Genomic DNA, 23,245 nt, shown 5'->3' on the forward strand with positions numbered 1-23,245 from the left:
CTCATACAGCTCTATGCACTGTATTGTCTACCTGTGGCCCTCCAGATGTTGTTGGACCAGAACTCTCCAGCTAGCATTGCCAAGGGTCAGGGCTGATGAGACTCCAATAACACCATGGCAGACTGAAGGCCCCATCCCTGATTTTTTTTTTTTTAAAACAAGGCTCTACACAGGAGTGCACACACCCAAATGGAAAGTACTCCAAAACAGTTCAATTCCACAAGCCCACCCAGAATTTGAGGTGCACCTTCTCAAGTTGTCCCCATCTTCAAATGTTAGGTGGCTGGTGAGCCGACCTTTTCAGTGATGACACACAGTTGGTTTTATCAATAAAACTTTGTGGATTTCTTGTGTCGATAGGCCAAAGTCTGAGGGCAGAAGACAGGATGGCAGTTTAGCGGAAACCAAGTAGGAATTCTGGCATATGTTCTTAGATAGTTATACTGGCTTTTAAATTTAACAAACATACATGCTGAAGATTATTTTGGTTTATTTGCTGAAGCATTCAGCCTCACAAGAGAACAGGGAAGTTTTGCATTCCCTGTCCTTCTGATATTTTGGGCAGCCAAAAGAAAGCCATGTAGAGTTTCCGTCATCCACCTGAATCCAGCCTAAACCTTTTGGGGAAGGAAAGGCCTTGGAAACAAGAGTCTGTCTCCAGGCACGACCAACCTAGAAAACTGCCTTCTTTACATGCTGTTCAAGAGTAGCTCACGTTGGTGGAATTCCTTCCACAAATCCTCCTTGCAAGCGACTTCTTTCTGCCCTTGACCACATCAATGCAAGCGCTTGTTCTGTCCTAGGGCAGTACAACAAACCTCTCAGTGGTATGCATAGTTTCATTTGAGATGTTATATTGCACACATTCCACTCTTAGCAGAGCATCAGTAAGCTCCAGAATTTGAATGATGTCTGTTCCATCAATGAATATACATAACAGTGGGTGACTCATGCTGTAGCTGAGAAGTCTTCTATGCATTACATTAAGTCACTGTTTTAAATCCGGGGGCATTCTTACCGCAAAAGATAGTGAAGGAGGGCATACCTAACTTTTGCGTTCAGAGAAAACATCAAAATTCCTACCCTGTGTTTGGCCATCAAGTTATGAAGGGTGCTTTTTAAATTAATGCCAGTCTCTCTCTCTCTCTCTCTCTCTCTCTCTCTCTTTCTTTCTTTCTTTCTTTCTTTCTTTCTTTCTTTTGACACCCTGGTTGTTTAGCTACAAAATAATGTTTTATTGTTCTGACTTTTGTTCACTTTTCTCCATAGTTAAACATCTCCATAGCAGAAGGTCTCCAATTGTCTTTGAATAGATGGTCTTTATTCTTTAATCACTCTTCAATCACTACAAGTAAACAAGCACCTTTAACAAATGCTGTCTGCATATTAGACATCTGATCACAGCAATGCGTTTCCATTTGTTTTCTTGTGTGCTGATGGGCTTCCTTAAATTCTGTTATCATTCTGGTAATTCTGGGTCCAACTAAACACTGTTATGACAGAGGTAAAGTACCATAGCTGGGATTCTGGTAAACTACCTACGTTCAAACAGATCTTAAGACCTCTTAAAGAGCCACCGTGAAACATTATCTAGGAGATCTAGGAGACCCAAGTTAAAATGTCTGCTGAGCCATGAAGCTCACGATGTACCGTTGACTCAATCACAGTCAGAGCTAACCTATGCCACACAAGTGTTGTGATGATAAGTCAAGACTTCTACTCTTCTATTTCCTTGGATAGGAAAGCAAGATTAAAAGCTTATAAACACTATACAGTAATACCTCGATGTGAACGGGATCCGTTCCGGAGCCCCGTTTGCATCCTGAAGCGAACGCAACCCGCATCTGCGCGAGTCGCGATTTGCCGCTTCTGCGCACAATGTCATTTTGAGCGTCTGCACATGCGGCGAAACCCGGAAGTAACACGCTCCGTTACTTCCGGGTCGCCGTGGAGCACAACCCGAAAATGCTCAACCGGAAAATACTTCAACACAAGGTATGACTGTACAGTGGTACCTCGGTTTTCGAACATAATCTGTTCTGGAAGTCTGTTCGAGTTCCGAAACGTTCGAAAAATGAAAACCGAAAGCGGAAGCCTCAAAACGGAAAAGTCAAAATGGAAGCCACGTTTCCTGTTCGCGTTCTGAGGCGCGTTCGAAAACTGAGGCATTTCATTTACTTCCGGGTTTTCGGCGTCCAAGTTCCGAAACGTTCGATTCAAAAGGCGTTCGATAACCGAGGTACACACTAAAGGACCGCTACAGAATTAAAAAGCCTCTCAAATATTACTGGTTGAAAATATAAAAATGGGGTTGTCTTCAAAGAAGGTTGTAGGTTTGATCCCCATGTGGGACAACTGAATCTTCCTGCACTGCAGCCGGGTGGGGTAAGATGATCCTCAGGGACATTTCCAACTCTACGATTCCATGATTCAAACCATGCTTACAGAGGGGGTGGCAGCCCTTAAAAATCACTCCTGAGGCTCAGAAGGAATTTCCTAAAAAGGCTGTTTCGTGCTAAACTGAAGCAGGGGGAATCACTAACCTCAACATGCTATAGATCCAACTAAGTGAATTTACATAATCAGAACATTAATTCTTTAGGATCCTATGCACAGAGATCCTATGTTACCTTCATTAAGTCACCGCTGTCTTTCAAACTAATGTTATTATTGTGTTATAGATCAGTTTTCACTTAAGGAAAGTCAAGTCCATGAGAAAGCCTTCACCCACCACCACCACTATTCATTTCTGCATAGCAGTTCCGACCCCCACCCCCCAAAAAACCGAATCCTCAGGCTGAATTCCTGAGTCTCAAACTTGCCTTGCCCTCCCAGAGCAAAATAATCATGATGATATAAAAAGCTCAGAAAAAGGCAAATTGTTTTGAATATTTTATTAAAAAACAGCTTATAAATCACCCCCTGAATCTAAAGAGACAGCAACATTCTGAGATTAATTAAAGCGTTATAGAATGAAATCTTATCTGACTCTGGAGTCAGCATACGTCCTAGGTGTTTTATCTTCTTAAAATTCCATTACATGTTTTGCTCTTATTGTGATATGCGATAATACCAAATTCCTAGCAAGCAGAATAGTAGCCCAGGGGCATAGCAGAAATGAACAAACAGCAGACACTAAATTCTGCACCTAACCAACCCTTACGCAACGGCCCCAGGATTAGGCTGCTCTGCTGAGCAGTATAGTTACTTCTGAAAACAGTAACCCTACATCTCTTTCTACCCCAGTAACCTAAAGGTAAAGGTACCCCTGACTATTAGGTTCAGTCACAGACGACTCTGGGGTAGCGGCGCTTATCTCGCTCTATAGGCCAAGGGAGCCAGCATTTGTCCACAGACAGCTTCCAGGTCATGTGGCCAGCATGACTAAGCCGCTTCTGGCGAACCAGAGCAACCCACAGAAACGCTGTTTACCTTCCCGCCGGAGCAGTACCTATTTATCTACTTGCACTTTGATGTGCTTTCAAACTGCTAGGTGGGCAGGAGCTGGGACCGAGCAATGGGAGCTCACCCTGTTGCGAAGATTCAAACAGCTGACATTCTGATTGGCAAGCCCAAGGCTTTGTGGTTTAGACCACAGCGCCACCCGCGTCCCTACCCCAGCAGCCTAGTAACTCACAAACACACAATATGACTTGCTGGGTAAGGAAAATTTGCAAAAAGGCGTCATGATATGTTGTGTTGACCAAGCAAAAGGAAGCCTTTGGTTAAACCAGGCAAACTATCGTTCCATTTCATTTGCTTGTTTAGTTATAATATGACAACAATGAACATCAAGATACCAGAATGCAATCCGGAAGACAATGTGTGCTTCAAGTTCAAAACCTACACCAGTTTTACAAGGCAGGGAGAGCAAATGCAATGGGCAGGATTCAGTCCCACTGGTAGAAGCCCGAGCTTCCACTAGTGTAATGGGGTTCCCACTCTCCCTTTCCCACTGAAATTGGCTCGGGGTGTGGGACGCGCTATGGGAAACCCCGGAACAGGGCATGGGGCAGGATGATCGTGCCATCTGGCAAACTGAAAAGGTTGTATGTATTCATTGAAGCCGGAAATACCAGATTGAAAATTATAGACATGCTCAAGATTCCACTCTAAATATCAAGTTCAAATATCAAGGGATGGACCATAGAACAGTGGCAGAGCACATGCTGCACATCAGTTCTTTTCATAGGGTCAAATCCTTCTTTTGTTTAAAGCATCAAGCAGCAAGTAAGACAACAGATTCCTGCACAAGATCCTGCTGTGCTACTTCCAGTTGGAAGAGACGTTATTGGCTGATATGGGCAGATAGTCTGGCCTAGTATTAAGGAGTTTGTGGCATGTGTTCTCATGCAATGGTCCATATGAAGTTCAAACCCTTGCTCTGTGCTCATTTTCAAGTTGGGAGGAGTGGTTTTTGTTTTTAACGAAACAGAATGTATTCCTGAGGTAAAACCCTTCAAATGCTTTGCCAAAAAATATTAGACATTACCAGAATAGAGATGATAATGGCAATAGGGGACTGCTGTTTTCAGTGGCAGCCATGAGGCTCATATAACAACGGGTTAGGCCCTTACACATAAACTTTCTGCAGCCCTATGAACTGAAAGTGAAAAGGACTAGCTTAGCTTGTACCAACGCATACACGGAGGGTAAGAACCTCTGGCCTGTGGGCCAATCTTGGCTTGCCAAGGGGTCCTTATTGGCCAATGAGGCCATCTTCTCCAAACAATGTTCACCTGCCCATCAAGTGACATCACTTGCAACGTCAACCAATAGCAGGGGGTGGGGTTAAGCCCAGAGTTGACTGCTTGCCTATTCTCAGCAAGGAGCAAAGGCACACAACCATATCTGCAGGATTTAAGGTGATGAGCAGGGAGTTAAATCCTCTTTAGTTTGGCAGGATTTCATGCAAACCCTTTCATGATTCAGGAAACGTTTTGCATGAAATCCCCTGCTAAAATGAAGGGGGCGACACTGCCTTTAAGAAGGACCTTGCAAACTGCATTGAAGTCCATGACCTTCAAAACATTTTGTACCTGATGCTGCTTCGACGCCAGGTTGTTTGACAGGTGGGCAGCCCAGATCCACTGTCATAAATTTTACCCACAAGACCAATCTGGGCCATGGAGCCACCCCTGACGTACATGAATGGTTCAAAAATAAGCTGTAAAGATTTAATGGGAGCACATAGCCAGCACCATACATTTCACTGGTGAGAGGAGTTTTGTCAGCTATAAGGAACTTAAAAAGCACCTACTCCTTAGTGCATATACAGATGAAGGGAGCCAATACTATGGTCAGCCATCCTAGTTCAATCTGTTCCCACAAGAAATCCTCCATTTAATGGACTGTGAAAGTGAACATTATGAAGATGAAATATTGACATAGCTTTAAAGGAATTTGGATTTCTATAGATTCTTCCTGGGATAGAAGGGTAGATGCTGGCCAGATTGTGGATGGCATACATCTCTAAGTTCCCTGATCCTTCCAAGCATTTCTGGAATCCATATTTACTCACATCAACATGGGAGGAGAGGATTTCTTGTTCCTGATTTTAACCAATCAAAACAAGTGGCTTAGCATCTGCATTTTTATCCCCAAGGCCTATCAGGTGAAACAATCATTTTATCTTCTTCTCAGCTAAGCAGGCTTGTTAAAATGTTTGTTTCTTCCTGGTATCTGTCATTTCGGAGCAGCTTTGTTACTCCCGCAAAAAAAGACTGCACAAAAAGCACAGTGAAAAATAGTTTACGCTTTGAGACCAAAGAGAAATGAGGTTTAAATATGAAAGACAATGACATACTAAGAAATTAAAAGGCAAAACAAGCTCCACAAACAGCTGGAGCAACGGTGTACTGACAATTTACTGTAAATAGATCACAGCTCTGTTACTGAGTGGGGGAAGGGAAGAGAAACGAAAAGGTGGAAGCAGCATTCGTTTTGATGTAACGGATGAAAAAAGTCATTAAAATATTTATATAACCTGAACACTGTGGAGTGGAACTCACCACCCAGAGAGCAACCTATGCACTACTGAAAGCTCTTAGCTGCAGTATCTATCATTCTCAATTCACTGCCTAATTGGAACACAATCCCCTTGCTTGTCTAAATTTAGGAACAACTTTCACAATACTTTTACTTGGAGGGGAGGGGGCAAAACGAATTCGCACTAAACGCCTACCTTGCGGCAGGCCTTTTCAGTATTATTGGAAAATCCCCTCCAGTTTTAATCTGCAATGTATTTGCCCAACCTACTTTAAACTAGTACGCAATTCCAATAATGTGGCATTTATACAGGGCCGTCACTGTACACAGATGTGAACCGTACAAAGTAAATATCAAACATGCATAAAATGATACCAAGTGATATCAAGTTTCATTATTTACGTGGACATTTTGCACTGGCAAATAGCAGAACAAGGCCATGGCGGTTCAAAACCCAAGTTAAATAAAGCACCTTGAGATGGGGAACTTTAATTAATCCACTGGTAAACACTAATACAAGGGCCCGATTTTTTGATATATTTTTTTAAAAGTATGTTAACAGCCTACCTTATTAATCAATTTTCATGCATACTTAAACACTAGGCAAAAAGTAGCAGCATTTCTCTGTGCTGGAGGTACATGTTTTAACAGTGGCTGAGGTTTTACACGAAAAATATATATACAAAATTCAATTTTAAATTCCATTTTCAAGAAATAAAGAATTTGGGGGTGGGGGAACAGAGGCTGAGATGAAACCTCTTATCGGCACAGTAATTTATACTTTTATTCCCAAGGCAGGCAAGGGATTCACGATGAAGTGAAACAATCCTTGATCAACTTAATATTTTCTACATGACAAAGATCAATAAGTGGCAATCAAATTACATACCATTAGCTTCAAAATGGAATTTTTCTACAGACAAGAATTTCACAAAGAGAGCCCTCATCATGAAGTGCACACATTTGACGGCATCTAAATGACAGGCATCAGGGAATCCTGAAGAGAGATCTGCTGTAGCAGAGTTCTTCAGATCTGACACTCGAGTGCTCATATTACTCCGATCAGCACAGTAAATTAATGTAACAAGGCCTCAGGTTATTGAAAAGATTCAGTTTCAATTACTAACTTAGTTCTTTAGTCTCATCATTCAGGTCAGGTGATCCTCCAACTTCAGCATAACTTTGGGACTAACACGCATATTACAGTTGCAAAGGCGACGGCAGCAAAAAAAGCCAGCCCTCAGGTAAATTATCCTCACTCCAGCCAAAAGGCACCAACTTGCTAATCGCACAAATCTCCCTTATATGTATTTCTTAAAAAATAATAATAATAAACCACCCATCATCTAAAAATAGATTTCAGGGTGGTATATAAAGAAATTTAAAGTTACAAAAATCATTAACCCACAAACCGCCAATGCAATAACATTAAGCAAAATAAAACCACACAAAATTCTGCTGTTGCTTGTGGTAAGGAAAAGGTAAAGGGACCCCTGACCGTTAGGTCCAGTCGTGGCCGACTCTGGGGTTGCGGCGCTCATCTCGCTTTATTGGCTGAGGGAGCCGGCGTATAGCTTCCAGGTCATGTGGCCACCATGACTAAGCTGCTTCTGGCGAACCAGAGCAGCGCATGGAAACACCATTTACCTTCCCGCCGGAGCGGTACCTATTTATCTACCTGCACTTTGACATGCTTTCGAACTGCTAGGTTGACAGGAGCAGGGACCAAGCAATGGGAGCTCACCCCATTGTGGGGATTCGAACTGCCGACCTTCTGATTGCCAAGTCCTAGGCTCTGTGGTTTAACCCACAGCGCCACCCGCGTCCCCGTTGCTTGTGGTAGCATGCCACTAAAAATAGGTTTTGTATTCTCCCCATTCTGTGTTGCTGTCTTGGTGTTTAAGAGCACTACACCTAAAAGAAAAAGCCTAAAACTTGAGTATGTGAGAAGTTTGGGGAAGTCAAGGGCACTGCCACTGTTTAAAAAGGGAAGAGCTAAGATTGCTAACAGCTTTCTCTCCCTCCCGCCATCTTCTCCCAATCATATATACACACACATTTCCCCAATGAATAGTATAAAAATAGAAGGAAATTTTCTTATCTTTGCTGCAGAACGCAGCTGTTTTGCTCCATATGGTAAGGTGGACAGTCACACCTAAAGATAATCTCTGCGTTGCTCACTATTTGTTGTGAACCAAAATAATTGATCATTTGCATTTGTTCCTTCTCTAGATCATTTGTCAAAGGACAAATTCCAAGTATCTCTCTATCCCATCCTGAATATGTGGGATTGCCAAATTTTATAAGTAATATTTGTTAAGTGACAAACTGGCACAATCTACTTGCACGTTAAAGAAGTCCAAATTAATTTTGATGGATGATGGGAGAAAAAGGAAGGAAGAAGAAGAAGAAGAGTTTGGATTTGATATCCCGCTTTATCACTACCCGAAGGAGTCTCAAAGCGGCTAACAATCTCCTTTCCCTTCCTCCCCCACAACAAACACTCTGTGAGGTGAGTGGGGCTGAGACTTCAGAGAAGTGTGACTAGCCCAAGGTCACCCAGCGCTAGATGGGAAAATGGAAGATAGAATCACATCTTAATAGTAGAAATGTAAAAATCTCCAGAAACATTTAAAGCTGTGGAGAAAAACTTGTTTTCCCATATTTCCCCACCACATTTCGTTGGGAGGGAGGACACACACAAAATGGGTAGTGGGGGAGGTATGTGCAATATTTACTTCCTTATCCAAACGAAACTTTATTAGTTGCTCGAACAAATGAAATGCATCACTTTTAACTTAATTAAAATATAAAATGGTACCGTTTGGCCTATTTAAAACCATAAATGACTTTGTTTCATACCAACAAACTTGTGAATATACCCAGTTGTGCTCCACTTCCTTGTAGAAGTCACCCAAATGGTTGAATCTTTTCCTCTGAGGTTTTGCCACCCATAAGGAGAATTTCTGCAGTTTCTGCCCTGCTTTCTTCTGACCTTTTTATTACCCAGCAAGGCAGGGCAATAACCTGATTGACTCCCAATGTGTAGGAGGGTGATTAGGAGACATGGAAAAGGTTAACCAGGAAGAGGTAGGTCAACAGGAAAGCCGAAGCAGGCTATTTGCTTCCAGCATCTCCAAACTAGATCAAAAGTCACTAGAAAAAGGCAAGAGGCACTTCATGTGTAATGACGGCTTTTTATACTCCTGTCAGGAAGAGGGCAGGACCCTTTAGGTACAGAAATGCATCTTTGACTAGTTAGCTGTATGCCAGGATTGCGATTCTCTAATGCCATAGAGTATTTTACATTTTTAAAAGTGTTTAAAAACATTGCACTCATTCTAAAAATATATTATTTCAAAAGGTTTTTAAGTGTTCCCCAAACTTCCAATTTTTCAAATAATTCTGAGAAGAAACACAAATGAGTAAGGACCATTTCCCTCCTTGAATGTTCCCAGAGTTTATTTCCCAGGATTTCATATCTCTACTCAACAGATGTGCAATAAGTTTGGTTTTGGTTTTTAAAAAGCAAATTGGCTAAACAGTCAACTTAAGACCCCTTCAATGGCTAAAGTATCTGTCCCTTACTGCTTGTGATACTGTTCGAGAATGGAGTTTTGTCCTTCGCTTAATTAAAAGTACAGTAACACATTTCAGAGGCCTATACACACTTTAAGCAGGATAAACTTTTCCCTACAGCTGAAGACTTTGGTTATTGACTTCTGCTGTTTATCCTTGGACATTTGCCAGGACTGTAGTTAGGAGAAATGATACATCGCTACATTTCAACAACAGCAGCATAGAGGAATGTGGCTTTTGGTGTATTATTAAACTCGTCACTGTTAGCTATACATGAAAATGTATTGCTTCACAAAATACCCATTGTTGTAATTTGGCTATTTCACACACTGGCGAGTAATCTCAACAGAATACATTCTAGAGATCTAAACACAATAATGCAGCGGTTTTCAACCTGTGGGTCCCCAGATGTTGTTGGACTACAACTCCCATCATCCCTGAGTTCTGGCCTTGCTAGCTAGGGGTGATGGGAGTTGTAGTTCAACAACATCTGGGGACCCACAGGCTGAGAAAGGCTGCAATATTGGAACTGGGGCGGCGGCGGAAATAGACATGCCACTAGAACTTAAATCCCCTTTGTCATAAACTAGCTTAGTCAACTACTAACTTTTCATAAAATTGTTCATGGCATGAGAGAAGGAACAGAGCCGTAAGGTCCGAAGACCCAGCAAAGGTCCAGGGGAGACCAATAGCCTTGTATACTTTCTGTCACCTCCTCCTGTCTCTGAGCCACTGCTGAGTCACTGTCTGAGAGCCAACAAGGCAAATCTAGGCTTGCCTTTAGGTCCACCATGACCTTTTCTCTTGATGCCCAAAGGCAAAGGGGGAGAATCAGAGGATCTAAGCAGGGCTCAAAATTATTGTGGGAGCCAGGCAACAGGTCCTCCTGCAAATATACCTTGGAAGTCGAACGGAATCCGTTCCGGAACTCCGCTCGACTTCCAAAACGTTTGGAAACCAAAGTGCGGCTTCTGATTGGCTGCAGGAAGCTCCTGCAGCCAATCGGAAGTCCCGTCAGACGTTTGGCTTCCGAAAATAGTTAGCAAACCGGAACAGTCACTTCCGGGTTTGCGGCATTCGGGAGCCAAAACGTTCGAGAACTAAGCTGTTCGGAAACCAAGGAACGACTGCAGTTGAAGGTTGCAGCGTGAATATAAAATCTAGGGGAACCAGAGATAGAAAACCTCACTGCATGACGGGTCAGCAACTCATTGCATGTATGTGCACATGGCAATAAAGACTGTCTGCCTTTTATCACTATCTTTGACATTTTACATTAGCACTTATACAGTATATCTAACAGTACATTCATACCTCTTGTTTTGTTTAATTCAGGTTAAAGTGGTACCTCACATTAAGTACTTAATTCGTTCCGGAGGTCCGTTCTTAACCTGAAACTGTTCTTAACCTGAAGCACCACTCTAGCTAATGGGGCCTCCTGCTGCTGCCACACCGCTGGAGCACAATTTCTGTTCTCAACCTGAAGCGAAGTTCTTAACCTGTGGTATTATTTCTGGGTTAGGAGAGTGTGTAACTTGAAGTGTATGTAACCCAAGGTACCACTGTATATTGTTCTATGCATATATTACCCTCTTTCTCCTTCCCTTAAAATGGGATGACAACGGTAGTGGCAAAACAACCATTGAGGGGGCTAACTCAACCTTCAAGACAATGTACACCTTCAAGTAGCTTTATGAAGGCTGTGTTCAGATGGTACTTTTTATTAACCAATGCTCTGCCAGTCATTCATTCATTCGAAGGATCATTCTTCTATTAAAGAACTAGTCCAGGCACAAATCACAGCACCCCACAGGATTTCTTGGGTTTGCAGGTACTTGACTTGTCCTGCCTAGTCTTGTCTTAAAGGGCTGTGCAAAAAAGCACCTACAAACAGAAGTAAGCCGTAAAAACAGCAGTAAGATTAAGCTATCTGCCAGGAACATATTGTAACTTGGGAAGGTGACAATCCAAGTTGCACTTCCGTATAAAAATAAAGACAGTTCCTAAAATAGGTGTGCTTTGGGAAATAGTTGCAGCAACGGTGCAGATCTGAGGAGGAAATAATAGAAAGGATAAATTGCAGCTTTTAAGCAGAAAACAAAAACAAAACATAAGCAATCAAAAATAAATGATGAAGGCAATGGAGAAAAACGTCTGCTGATAAATTTTTCCTACATTTCTCCCTAGATCAGTGGTTCCAAATCTTTATGAGTACAAAGACCCCTTTCTCACCTCAAAAATGTTTTGTGAACCCCCACATGCTAAGTGTTGCAATTTCAGACTCTGTTGAGAAAATACATAACAACAATAAACATGCAAGGATCTGTGTTACAGAAAACGCGCTCTGTCTGTCTCTCAGTCTAGATTTTAAGGAAGCAGAGGAAATGTAAATAAAATAAAATAAAGGTGTTCCTCAGGAAGGTTATAAGCACTATCAGCAGTAGGACCCCCCAGAAATAAAAATTCCTGATATTTAAAATTGTACTTTAAATATTCAGGCTTGAAGTAGAGTTCGGTGTTAACTCCCCAGTTCAGTGAACGCTGGTCTGATCAATTATCTAATGAAAGATAATTCTTCTAATTTACCCTAATAATTCTGTTGCAATAAAGACTGCCTTATTTTGAGCCGCTTTTTCTCAAAACCCCAACCCATCAGAAGGGTCTTCCACACTAAACCCAATCTTCTCTGTGACATATAGACTATTATTCATCTTGAATAATTATTCTCTCTGCTCAACATTTTATAAGGAGCAAAGCTTTTCAGAAGGATTCTATCTCTCTCTCACACACACATATCATCACTAGGAATTTGCAATAGTGCTAACAGTTTATACTTAAAATAAAAAAAATACACTGGTTGGTCTAAATAAGGCATCATTTGAGGTATGTCTATGAATGCTATATTAGTAGACCTGAGTCCACTTGCTTTTATTGTGCTTATATACATGAATATTATACTTGTATTAGTCCATAGCAGCAACTCCCATTTTAAAAAGCATGGAAGTGCCCTTTAGCTGACATATACCCCTATCATCAAACTTTTCTATTTTTCTCTAATTTTATAGATAGTTCACTGAACAACCTATCATTCCATCAGCAAATCAGGCTCATTGGATTGTCTTTGGACTAGGCTAGCCACCAATCACTCAAAGTGGGGCGACCAATTTCCCCAATCCTCCCCTACCTACGAGAGCACCTTACAATATCCCATACTGCTGCAACTTTCAGGAGGTGCAATGAGCAGTGAAAATCAGGGGCCCAGTCTTGCACGAGTGTTTCCTACTAGCACAAAGCAGCCATTGTGTACCTTTGTGCACATTCTATTTTACCTTCTGATAAAAACAAGACTTGATCAGGAAATCTCTCAAACTTTCCCATCCATTTCAACTTTGGGGTTAAGATTTCCAAAGTGTATTTAAGATGGAGGCATTTGAACTGATTATAAAGCCAATAGACATGATTACATTCCCCCCCCCCAATCTCCTCCAAACATAGTAAGTGTAGGTGGTGAAGAGAACAAAATGTATTGCCATGCTCAGCTGTCAGGCTAGAACACAGTCTTCTCTAACTTCTAATTCTGGATCATTTCCTGGCTAACTATGAAGATGATTCTCTACTAATCAACTGCAAAGTATCAACTGTTAACAGTACCACAGATTAACTTGAGCGTTCACTGGGTTTTTAACTGGTAATTAGTGTGTTAATGGTACTGAAAAGTACCTTATTTTACTTTCATTTGACATTTCAGCCTATAGATTTATACCTGCTGATATAAATTTATCGACACTCTTACGAATATATACAGAAGAACACTCTTGGGATCCTTGCTTAGCCATACTTAATAACAGTAAACTTTCGGGCAGTGATTCATCAACAGACTAAAATACTCCTCGAAAGTTAATACAGTCGTACCTTGGAAGTTGAACGGAATCCATTCTGGAAGTCCGTTCAACTTCCAAAAAGGTTTAGAAACCAAAGTGGAGCTTCTGATTGGCTACAGGAAGCTCCTGCAGCCAATCGGAAGCCCCGTTGGCTGTTTGGCTTCCAAAAAAAGTTCAAAAAGCGGAACAGTCACTTCCAGGTTCCAATCGTTTGGGAGCCCATTTGTTCAGGAGCCAAGGCGTTTGAAATCCAAGGTACAACTGTACTGACATTAACCGTAACAACCTACAAGTAAACGGATTAGTTAAAATTTCAGAACCACTTAGAACAGTATTTTATAGACCACCAGATACAGTACCTAAATACCACAAAAATGTACTGGGCGCAAATAACCACAAAGGAATTATTCAGCAAGGGGGGTGGGAAATATTGTTAGGGGGTGGGAAATATTGTTACTAACAGAATCAGACAAATTCTTAGTTAGCATATGCAAAGCTGCAAATTTATTCTAGCACGCTGTTTTATTCAGTTATGCATACGTTTTGCTTCGAGCTTATGTTGGTTGATTGGCTGTTCCCATGCGTCATATTAAACTGTACATAATGTTTGATGTTCTGAGGATAAATGGGCGGAGGCAAGCGGGGGGAAGAAGAACCACCAGGGGTGCTGTCTTATTGTAACAAAATAAAGGTCCCTGCAGAAAGGTGGGACAGAAATGTAATAAACTCGTCACTGGAGAAACAGTACCCTTTGTTTCAACAATACTGAATGGAAAATGCATCCAAATGAATTGGGGACATTTTAGGATTACTGGGTCTTCTGCAAGAGGCAGCACCCATGCATTTGGAAGAATTAAGCAAGGTTTGAGCTAACTGACCCAGTGCTCACGTTTCCTCTCTGCTCTCACTCGGTATGGGAAGAGGATACAGCAAAGTTATTCACTGAGAAAAGCAGCGGGAGGTGGGCTGGAACCACATTCAGTCTACTTAGAGGCATCACCTTTGGGTAAAGACCAGAAAGTCTCAGTGAGTATGCATTATACGGTGGTACCTCGGTTCTCGAACGTCTCTGTTGACGAACGTTTCGGAACCCAAATGCCAAAAACCCGGAAGTAAATGCTTCTATTTTCGAACACGCCTCAGAATTCAAATGGCTCCCATTGCGTGTTTTTCAATTTTCTCAACTGAATGTGCAAGCAGCCCTCTGAGCTTCAGTTTTCAGATGTTTCGGAACTCGAACGGTCTTCCGGAACGGATTATGTTAGAGAACCGAGGTACCACTGTACTACCTTTACAATTCAAATAAATGTAGTGTTGTTAAACTGGGGGAGACTCCTTCACCGAACACGCCAACTTGAAGTGTGGACTACTTTGTTTAAAGTGCCTAAGCCTTGTGAGCCATCTCTGTATAAATTTTGAGTAGGGCTTCAAAAAACTAAAAAATCTTTGATCATCTGGGCACCTGAAAATCTGTTTTTCCCCTGTTCAGTTTTGCCTTCTAAATCCTAGCTCCAACACATAAAATTTGCAATATTTTCTAATCCTGATTTTAATGTTTTGCTCCAATTAGCTGTCTATTATTTTGATAAAAGTGGAAAATCCAATACTTTGTATCTTCCGCGAGACGGCAAGATTATCACAATGCAACACGTAAAGCATAGACTGAATCCAAAGAAAAGGTATCTGTTTAGGTTTACTGTAAAACACTAGAGAATAATGCAGTGCATGACAAGATGATTAAATGTAATTAATTAAATCTGCAAGCGAATCTGGGTGAGTAGAATACACAAAATGGATGCTCATTCCTCGGTTCATGCCTACTAACTCTGAAAGTATTCTAAGGCTGCAGTCCAAGACACACGTATACCTGGGAGTAACCTGTATACGGTTGAGGTATTTCAATAAAGACCATGGGTGCTCTAATCACTCAGATCAGGAGAGCTCAAGCGCTTGACTCCTATTTATCTAAATTGGGCCACATCAGGTTTACCTCTGGCTTGCGCAAACATGCATAAATTCTATCCAGGCCTTCTCAACAGTGCTATGCTGGCCTTTCAAACCCATTGTTGAAAGTATTTAAAACACTGTAGAAACTAAAGCAAACCACAACAAGTAAGTTCAAAACTCATTTTGCTAGTTCAAGCAATAAATTCCTTAAATAGCATAAGCACTTATTGCAACAAGAAGTTTTGAGAAATACATTCCCACATGGAAGACTTTTGTAGACAATTCCCCCTCTCCCCGCAACATAATTGCCTCCCTAACAATGCAGGTTTTCTTTAACACGAAAACAATTTTGCCACATAATACCAAGCTTCTACCTTCAGAAGAAAAATAAGTTTCTGTCACCAAGGGCCTGGTTCACGCAACACAGCCAGCCAAACTATGGTTTACTGGGACAAACGGAAGGTGCAGATTCCTCATACTGCTGAAATCACATCCAACACTTCCTCCCTCAGGGGGACATAAACCAGAGTGCTGGATTAATGTCGCGTAATCCAGCTCTAAAGTTTGTTTCTCTCAAATCCAAAGAAGGTAACAAAAGTAAAACATGGTTTATTCCGGGCTTATTCTCATGGTTTGCAGAGAAACAAACCCAAAGTGCTGGTTTTCACGAAATAAGGAACATCCTGGGTTGTCTGTTCCCACTGTGGCAAAGGGAGAGGGATTCCGTGTGATTTGAGCAGTGTGCACAAGAAAGCTTGCTCATTCCTTCAATGCCATAGTTTAACTGTGGCTTACTGTTATGCGCAAACCAGGCCATAATCTGCTCATTGAAAAAATCGCAATCTTTAGGCAAAGAAATCTAAGCACATACACAATCACCCTTAGCAGCATTTATTTTGTTTTGAGAACATAGGTTGAGAGTCCTCTGTGGACATAGGTTTCCTGGAATCCTGCCCCCCCTCCAATTTACAGAAAAGCATTATAGCAAACTGCTCAAGTGAAGATGCAAACTGTTTAGAAATTAACTACACAGTAGAAAAAATGTCATGTGAAGCAACTCCTTAAGATTCAAAAGTTTCAGCTCTAGCTAGGTCAGTAGCATAGCGTTCTTGCTTTATTTCCATTCATTTTTTATTATTTATACTTCTGTTAATTTTGTATTCATTTCTTGTTTTACAGAGCGTTTTCCCCATCCCATCCATACCTATTTACTAGCATTTTTCAATACTATTCATTATTCTTAGCAGTCATTTCCATTATTCTTGGCACTATTCTCCATCGCCAAGCTTCAAACCATTATTTACCAGTTCCAAATTGTTGTCCGATTATCCTTAAAAATTATCTCCTTTTCAATCTTCCGCTCATGAAGATGTTCACCAGCCCATACCACATTGAAACCATCAAATAGTACTATTACTACAATTCATTGCCCTTTAATAACAATCAATACCAAAGAGTGTCTTAAGTGCTAGATGGAGAAGAAAGAAATACTATGGTACCTGCTCAAATGGCTTATAATGAATTCCATATTGTTTTGAGTAAAGTAGCTATTATTTTACAGTCACCCGTCCTAAATATAATTTACTTGTAAGTCCTACTGATTTCAAGTAAGTGTGCATGGGGTTGCACTTGTAATATAAAAAAAGTATACTGCTGGAAGAAATGATTTCCCTTCTACAAAAACCTGCGCTAGATTGTTAGCTTAATAAATCATTGAGCAAAAGTAGCCTAGGACAATGTCTTGCAAAGCATTACCTAATGTTCGGTATCCAACTAGAGGCTATATATATAAAACAGCATTTCAACGGATCATTGAGAACTAATGAATTTAAGTGAGTTAACAGAAACAAATTTGGAAAAGAAACCATGCTTCAAAACAACGTAATGAAGCAACTTTTAATAGTTGTTTTCAAATCAGTTGATGAATATACAGGCCATAACTTTTTATTTTTTAAAAAATGCATTCGTTCCACGCAACAGAGAATACAAAATACAACCAATATCACATACCAATATACATCTGAAGTTCATATATAGCTACAAGGTGAAAAGAAGTCCCTCAAAATCAATGTAGTTATTCCAGAGTACACAATCTGGTTACCTGCTGGTGAGTGCCTTAGCCCCTAATCCTATACATCTGCACTTGTTATAGGAAGCCTGTGAAATGGGTTTTAATGAAGTGTTGCACCGCTGCAGCCATATGCCCCTTCCGAGTGAAGTACAGTGGTACCTCAGGATGCGAACGGGATCTGTTCCAGGGCCCCATTCGCATCCTGAATAGAACATAAGACACGACTGCGCGTCTGCACGTACGCGGGTCACGTTTTGCTGCTTCCGCGCATGCGCGTGACGTCATTTTGAGTGTCTGTGCCTACGTGAGCGGTGAAACCCAGAAGTAACGCGCTCCGTATCTTCTGTGTTGCCACGGAGCACAACCCGAAAGCGCTCAACCTGAAGCACATTCAACCCGAGGCATGACTGTATTCCAAGTATCACACCAAATTCCTTAAAAAGTGTTTTTTAGTTAGAACATATCCCTAAAAACTCAAACGAAACACCCAAGTGAACTGATCTATGCTTTATAAAAGCTACATTAAATGGACTCAAAACAATACATGTCACTGAACATATGCCCTTATTTACTAAACTAGCAAAATCATATCTGAGGAGAGCAAAGAGAGGAGAGTTCCTTTCCTCCAAAATCCACAATGACCATTGGGTGACATCCTCACTCATCACACCACACCCACTCCTAAAGCAGAACAGCTGTCCTGACCTCACTTCCAACAACAGTGTTCAGCACAGTTCTTAATAAATATTCATTATGGCAGCCAGGATGTGTATGAGAAGGGCCAGGTAAGTTACCTGCTATGAGGTACATATTTTTAGGACTGCTTGGCACAACCCAGTCCTCAAAATGTAGGCCCTTTGCTTTCGTATAAAAGGACAGCCCCCATTCTCCTATATGGAAGTAAGTAAAAAGACACAATCGGTACAGTGGCAAACACCCTCTGGTTACTCCTGCTATAGGGAGGTATTAAACCAGTTCTGGATAGGGCAGTGAAGAACCAAATATTGGTGGGGGGGGAGAGACACACTCCTGAAAACATAAAGCAGTGGCCAGATGTGCCTTTTACCAGTGCAGGCCTGTACACCAGCCCTATCTCAGTTACCCATGAAACAGCTCCTCCAAGATGGGACTACCTGTGTTGCAGGACTGTCTGGGAGATTTGGAAACTCGGGTCATTATAAAATGTAGGCATCCAGATGCTAGTGGGGGCTATCTGAACGTGTGACGCCTGTGTTTGCCGCCTCTCTAATAAGCAATGCAACTGATGCAAACTGTCTTCAGCTCAAAGGCCGCATTCAAAGCTGACCAAACCCTCCAAACAGCCACACGCCAGGGGTGATCATGGCTAAAATGGTCGGCAAAACATGCACCTTATGTATCATACATACATAGGCTGAGATGTTTAAACCTCATAAGAGGTTTAAACATCTCAGCCTAGCACTGTAATGGGATGGTCTCCTGACGGAGAAGAGAGCAGCTGGGAGATCACTAAAAAAAGACTTTGTGGACATCATAGAGACCATAGGTTTACTGCTATGTTTCCAGGCCCAACGTGCGCGTATGAACCTTTAAATCAATTTGGAATAGGTTAGCTTAGGAGCCTCCTTTGCACATACACCAATATCAAAAGTCTTGCTGATGTAAAGATTGGCATGCATAAGAGACAAGGCCTTCTCAGTGATGGCTCCAGAGTTATGTGGCTCCTTTCTGGTTATGCCTGGCTCCTTTTAACTACAGGCCTTTAAGTGGGGCTTGCAAACTTATTTTCACTGCTGCCTTTTCTCAAGTGTGCAAATGATGTGCATACCTCAGAAAACAATTTTCTCCTAATAATCATACCCTATTTGATGTGTCTCAATTTATCTTGTACCTTTTTATATATGATGCTTTGAGTCTAAAAAGTGATTCATAAATACTTTGAATGAATGCAAAAAATAATCAATAGCAAATCACACTTATCTGCTGACATGATTTATCTTCTGAACATACCACCATAAAGTAAATTAAATTTACAATGTCAGATTTTTTTTTAAGATTCCAGAGTTCTATTGCTAATAATAAAAACCATCATGGCTGATTTAGATACCAACTCTTTACCCTTAAGTTCCCTATCAAAGCTATTTTCACATAAGTGAAGGTAAACAGAGTCGACTATTTATGTGAAGATGACTAAGCAGTGTGCACTCTTTTATGCTTTATTATTTACATGCATATTAACTACTCCAATATCCAGTTAGATAATGATCATTTAAGTCACGTGAATATATCCCAAGGTCCCCTGTTTTCTAGAGAAGTAGTAAATCATCTTCTCTATGTTGGACAGAGGCACTGTGGGGAAAGCCAAAGAACTATTCCAGTAATGTCCATATTAAGGAATATGGTTATAATTTCTTCCAAGCAAATTCTGCAGTCTTCCTCACTTTAATTCCTTGTGTAGCAAATCCAAAACACTTTCAATATGATTTCAAGAAATCCAACTTGAGAGAAGGGCCATTTATGAAACAACACCTTTGAGGTGCTTCAACGTTAGGGAAAGCAGCTGTTAAAATATTATCCCTCCTGAAAGCTAAAATCTGAATATTCAGCTCTGCCCATCCCTGATACATACCCACAGACAAAACCTAGACTGAGCAAAACTTCCAACAATGCAAACTGATGCATGCACCTCTCAATCCGTGTTTTGAGAGGGTGCTATTGCCCAAGACTGGCATATACCTAAATATGTGAATGTAGCAAACATGTATATCATACAGGTGTACTTGTCAGGGATTGGCTGCAGCTTCCTGCAGAGTGTACCTGAGCTTGCCTCTGCACAAAAATCTGAAATGGCGCTAAGTAAAAGCTAACAAAGAATACAGATTTCAGTGTTTTAAGATGATCCATCAATTGTAACATAGAAGAAGAAAGTAGTAAGCATTACAACCAAAACAGCTCAGCTGAATGTAGCCTATGCACAATTATAGGCCTTACTGCAAGTAGATAAGCTTCAGGACTGACTATAATTACACTAAGTGACTATCTACATACAATAATAAAAGTAGCAGTATTACTTAGCAAAAAGCAGAGGTGTCTTAATAGTGGTGCTTAAATAAAGCAGGTGGGGCTAACCTGAAGCCCTCCAGATGTTGCTGAACTAAACTCCTACCAACCCCACCCAGCGTTACCAACAATAATAAAAAAATGATGGGTGTCATAGTTTAGCGACATCTGCAGGGTCACAGGTTAGTCACTTAGATGTGAAGCTTTAGAATGCTCTGCTGCAACCACCCTATATTGTTCTTCATATACGGGGAGTAACATAATGCTCTTGAGACATCCATCCACGTTATGCCTGAAAGCTTACTGATACAAAAAAATAATAATCAACTAGTATAAGCCACTGCTTCCCTCTCTTTATTTAAAAAACAGCTCCCCGTGCCCCCCCCCTTCGGCACTTCTCTAGAGCCACCACTCATGCCATATATTTAATCCCTCTGTCCCGCTCCCTCACTTCTTCCAGTCCACAAAGGAGTTAGAAAAAAGAAAAAAGCCAGACCTGCCCCCCCCTTTTTGCAAACAGCTAATGATCTCCTGTGCAGACCGATGTGTTGGGAGTGAACTCCCACCTCTACTTCCAGCCTCATCGTCCCCTCCCCCCCCCAAAACACACACACCTAGATTCCGCCCCCCCAATCTCCCCGCCCCACGCAGTGCTTTGCAACACCCAGCACTTCTCCGTCTGGACCACCCCGCCTCTTCTTTCCTCCTCCTCTCTGCCCCCCCCCGCCTGAAAACAAAACAAAACAAAACCCGAAACCTAGTCCCTTCTTTCTTTCGAGATGCCTGAGCTTGCCCCCCCCCCCATGGGTGGAAATAAAACCCCTATTCCCAAACGCACCCTTTTCCATTTCTCCCCCGGATTCCACAATAGTCGTCCATAGTTCCGAGGGCGGGGGCAGGCGAAGGCAGCTGCTTCCCCACCCCCCACCCCCCGAAAAGTCCCTCCCTCTCCGTCACGACCCCTTGATTTATGTGATCTATAAATCAGAACGGGGGGGGGCTTTAAAAATGTTGAATCCTTTTTTAACCCACCCACCCCCGCCTCTCTCTCCCCCCCCCCACCCCGCCGTCGCAAAACCCGGCGCTGGAGAGAGACCGAAGGGAGAAGGAAAAGAAGGGCGGAGGCAGCCCGTCCATAAGCAGGCTGCCTTCTCTCCGTGCGCCCTCCCCGCATCCCCAACGGGGCGCGCCTGCTAGGCCCCGCGGCCACGGGACGGGCGCGGAGAGGGGGTCCCCGAGGGGGCTTCAAACCCCCGAGCCCGCCCCCCTCAACTCCTCCAAGTTGGCGATATTCTTGCTGGCTCTCTCTCTCGCCTTACCTGGCTTGGCGGGAGGAAGGGGAGACCCGCCGGTGGTCCGCTCCTCCGGGCGCGTCGGGGCTCCCCGGGCCAGGCGCGCGGGCGGAGGATTAATAATGGCAGGAGGAGGCGGAAAGGAGCAGGCTGCTCTCCCCGGCGGGCTCCGCTCTTTGTCTCGGCGGCGGCGGCGGCTGCTCCTCTTTCTCTCCCCGCTTGGACCCCGTGCGCGGCTTGTTCTGCTTCTCCTTCTCCTTCGCCCAGCGGGCTGGGCGCTCGGGGGCCGCCGGCGTCTCCGCGCTCCCCTCCCGGGCCCCTCTCCGCCTTCCTCCCGCGGCTCGACGTGTCCAAGGCCCCAGCGCTCCTGCCGCCGCTCAGCCCAGCAGCAGCAGCAGCAGCAGCAGCAGCAGCGGGCCCCTCCCCCTCTGCCCAGGCAGGCAGGCAGCTCCCTCCCTCCTCTCCCTCTTTTCCTTTTCCTCCTCCTTCCTCCCCTGGCCGCCCCTTCCCTTCCTGCCGCCGCCGGGATCGCGTAGGGCGGGGAGGAGGAGAGCAGCCCTCCTCTCCCCTGCTTTCCTTTTCCGTCTCCTGGGAGGATCTCCTTCTCTTCCTGCTGCTGCTGCTGCTGCTGCTGCTGCAACAACCCCCCTCCCTCCCTCTTTTCTTTTTTAATTCCTGCTCTTCCTCCCCACCCCGAGCAGGAAGGGGGGGGGAACACACACGATTTTTTATTTTTGGAGCAGCCGGTGCAAGAACCGCAGCCTCTTTCTCTCGCTCTTCACACCTACGCGCCTCTCTAATTTGGGGAGGGACTTTTTTTTTGCTTTCTTGCTCTCGGTCTGCAGCAGCATCGCGCACTCTTTCGCTTTGATTATGATGGTGGTGATGATAATAATAGGAATAAACCCCCGAGATTCAAACTCTTTATTTCTCTCTCCGGGACTTCTGGAGAAGGGAAAGGAAGAGAGAGCGCGAGGAGGGGCGCAATGAGCGCAAAAGCGCACCGGCACCGCATAGAAAAGTAGCCCGGTCCTTGCGCGGGACTTAGGAGCCCCCTAACCCTGTGGAAATATTAGGGAGGTGGGGGTCACCTAACTCCGCCAGATCTGGCTGGGGGGGACACTTTTCAGCCATGCCTTATATACACGTGTGCCTGTATTTTAATTTTTGCGCCCTCCCCCGTTGGAGAAGGTTGCCCCTTGATTTGTTTCTTAAAAAGCCCCGGATCAGCTTATAAATCTGGGCTTTCCTGCCAATCTTGTCCCGATTCCAGCCTGCGAACTTTCTGGATTCGCTATCCATCCGGGGAAGAGAATCGAAACCGTTAAAACGGGACTCGCGTAAATGGAGAGCTCGGATCCGCGCCCACGGTTTGCTGCGTGATTCTCACCCTCTCTATTTTAAGGTGGGAGTGGGAAACAAAAACAGCCCCGTGGAGGAAAGTGCTT

General features: G+C 43.0%; 1 protein-coding gene across 4 annotated transcripts in view; it reads right to left on the bottom strand.

The window, feature by feature from the left end:
- The window catches only part of NCK2 (NCK adaptor protein 2), a 69,757-nt gene extending 47,192 nt beyond the window's left edge, over nucleotides 1-22,565 (bottom strand). The window contains exon 1 of one of the 4 annotated variants that reach the window (XM_083735640.1): nucleotides 21,825-22,565. The gene's annotated coding sequence lies outside the window, so the exon portion shown is untranslated. Of the gene's footprint in view, nucleotides 1-21,343; nucleotides 21,453-21,824 lie in introns of those variants that run through there. The other 3 variants (XM_083735642.1, XM_083735643.1, XM_083735641.1) reach the window with 3 other exon arrangements.
- Nucleotides 22,566-23,245: the final 680 nt, after the last annotated feature.

The sequence above is a fragment of the Podarcis gaigeae genome (genome assembly GCF_964106915.1).
Source record: "Podarcis gaigeae genome assembly, chromosome: 4".
In the NCBI taxonomy this organism is placed as follows: Eukaryota; Metazoa; Chordata; class Lepidosauria; order Squamata; family Lacertidae; genus Podarcis; species Podarcis gaigeae.